The sequence below is a fragment of the Lepisosteus oculatus genome, unplaced genomic scaffold (assembly GCF_040954835.1).
Source record: "Lepisosteus oculatus isolate fLepOcu1 unplaced genomic scaffold, fLepOcu1.hap2 HAP2_SCAFFOLD_56, whole genome shotgun sequence".
Taxonomy (NCBI): domain Eukaryota; kingdom Metazoa; phylum Chordata; class Actinopteri; order Semionotiformes; family Lepisosteidae; genus Lepisosteus; species Lepisosteus oculatus.
The window spans coordinates 98,138-101,280 of record NW_027168106.1 but is presented as its reverse complement, the minus strand read 5'-3'; positions in this window follow the sequence as shown (position 1 = coordinate 101,280).

The following is a 3,143-nucleotide window of genomic DNA, read 5'->3' as shown; positions in this document are numbered from 1 at the left end:
TCATCTGGCTCAGTTTAGGGTAAAATCACTGGATAGGGCAATATACAAAAAGGTGACCAAAACTGTCCGAAAACTAAAAGTGCAGATAGGAGAAAATTATCACTCATCCTAAAGATAACTGGGGAACCGGAATGCAGCACTGACAGTAAAAAACTTCTACCTGTTGTGGGAATGCTAACCCTAACCCTAGCTAGGGTTTCAAATGTGCATTCCAGCAGGGTGTCTCAGAAGCCCTCCAAACATCAAAGATGAATTTTTTCCTCAAACTTCAAAAACTCAGACTCAAACTATCAAAACGGTTTTAAAAACCTCTAGGAAATGTATCTTCTTTAATAATCTGTCTGGTTTAGGCAAATTTTCATGAAGCTGAAAAATGCTGTTAAATGGTAGTTAAATCGGAATGTTTTTAATGCCTGGCTAGGGTTAGGGTTACAAGAACCATAGAATTGTGCCCGCTGTTGCACTTTTAGCTGCACTTTAAATGTTAAAATGAAGAGAGTTTACCCATTAGAACAGGTATTCTTCACACTTTTCATCTGGCTCAGTTCTGGATAAAATCACTGCATAGGGCAATATACAAAAAGGTGACCAAAACTGTCCGAAAACTAAAAGTGCAGATAGGAGCAAATTATCACTCATCCTAAAGATAACTGGGGACCCGGAATGCAGCACTGACAGTAAAAAACTTCTACCTGTTGTGGGAACGCTAACCCTAACCCTAGCTAGGGTTTCAAACGTGCATTCCAGCAGGGTGTCTCAGAAGCCTTCCAAACATCAAAGTTGAATTTCTTCCTCAAACTCCAAAAAATCAGTCTCAAACTATCAAAACGGTTTCTAAAACCTCTAGGAAAAGTATCTTCTTTAATAATCTGTCTGGTTTAGGCAAATTTTCATGAAGCTGAAAAATGCTGCAAAATGGTAGTTAAATCGGAATGTTTTTAATGCCTGGCTAGGGTTAGGGTTACAAGAACCATAGAATTTTGCCCGCTGTTGCACTCTTTAGCTGCACTTTAAATGACAAAATAAAGAGAGTTTACCCATTAGAACAGGTATTCTTCACACTTTTCATCTGGCTCAGTTTAGGGTAAAATCACTGGATAGGGCAATATACAAAAAGGTGACCAAAACTGTCCGAAAACTAAAAGTGCAGATAGGAGAAAATTATCACTCATCCTAAAGATAACTGGGGAACCGGAATGCAGCACTGACAGTAAAAAACTTCTACCTGTTGTGGGAATGCTAACCCTAACCCTAGCTAGGGTTTCATATGTGCATTCCAGCAGGGTGTCTCAGAAGCCCTCCAAACATCAAAGTTGAATTTTTTCCTCAAACTCCAAAAACTCAGACTCAAACTATCAAAACGGTTTTAAAAACCTCTAGGAAATGTATCTTCTTTAATAATCTGTCTGGTTTAGGCAAATTTTCATGAAGCTGAAAAATGCTGTTAAATGGTAGTTAAATCGGAATGTTTTTAATGCCTGGCTAGGGTTAGGGTTACAAGAACCATAGAATTGTGCCCGCTGTTGCACTTTTAGCTGCACTTTAAATGTTAAAATGAAGAGAGTTTACCCATTAGAACAGGTATTCTTCACACTTTTCATCTGGCTTAATTTTGGATAAAATCAATGGATAGGGCAATATTCAAAAAAGTGACCAAAACTTTCCGAAAACTAAAAGTGCAGATAGGAGCAAATTATCAATCATCCTAAAGATAACTGGGGGCCCGGAATGCAGCACTGACAGTAAAAAACTTCTACCTGTTGTGGGAATGCTAACCCTAACCCTAACTAGGGCTTCAAATGTGCATTCCAGCAGGGTGTCTCAGAAGCCCTCCAAACATCAAAGATGATTTTTTTCCTCAAACCAAAAAAAATCAGTCTCAAACTATCAAAACGGTTTCTAAAACCTCTAGGAGATGTATCTTCTTTAATATTCTGTCCGGTTTAGGCAAATTTTCATGAAGCTGAAAAATGCTGTTAAATGGTAGTTAAATCGGCATTCTTTTAATGTCTGGCCAGGGTTAGGGTTTCAAGAACCATAGAATTTTGCCCGTTGTTGCACTTTTAGCTGCACTTTAAATGACAAAATGAAGAGAGTTTACCCATTAGAACAGGTATTCTTTACACTTTTCATCTGGCTCAGTTTAGGGTAAAATCACTGGATAGGGCAATATACAAAAAGGTGACCAAAACTGTCAGAAAACTAAAAGTGCAGATAGGAGAAAATTATCACTCATCCTAAAGATAACTGGGGGCCCGGAATGCAGCACTGACAGTAAAAAACTTCTACCTGTTGTGGGAATGCTAACCCTAACCCTAGCTAGGGTTTCAAATGTGCATTCCAGCAGGGTGTCTCAGAAGCCCTCCAAACATCAAAGATAATTTTTTTCCTCAAACTCCAAAAAATCAGTCTCAAACTATCAAAACGGTTTCTAAAACCTCTAGGAAAAGTATCTTCTTTAATAATCTGTCTGGTTTAGGCAAATTTTCATGAAGCTGAAAAATGCTGCAAAATGGTAGTTAAATCGGAATGTTTTTAATGCCTGGCTAGGGTTAGGGTTACAAGAACCATAGAATTTTGCCCGCTGTTGCACTTTTAGCTGCACTTTAAATGACAAAATAAAGAGAGTTTACCCATTAGAACAGGTATTCTTCACACTTTTCATCTGGCTCAGTTTAGGGTAAAATCACTGGATAGGGCAATATACAAAAAGGTGACCAAAACTGTCCGAAAACTAAAAGTGCAGATAGGAGAAAATTATCACTCATCCTAAAGATAACTGGGGAACCGGAATGCAGCACTGACAGTAAAAAACTTCTACCTGTTGTGGGAATGCTAACCCTAACCCTAGCTAGGGTTTCATATGTGCATTCCAGCAGGGTGTCTCAGAAGCCCTCCAAACATCAAAGTTGAATTTTTTCCTCAAACTCCAAAAACTCAGACTCAAACTATCAAAACGGTTTTAAAAACCTCTAGGAAATGTATCTTCTTTAATAATCTGTCTTGTTCAGGCAAATTTTCATGAAGCTGAAAAATGCTGTTAAATGGTAGTTAAATCGGCATGCTTTTAATGCCTGACCAGTGTTAGGGTTACAAGAACCATAGAATTTTGACCGCTGTTGCACTTTTAGCTGCACTTTAAA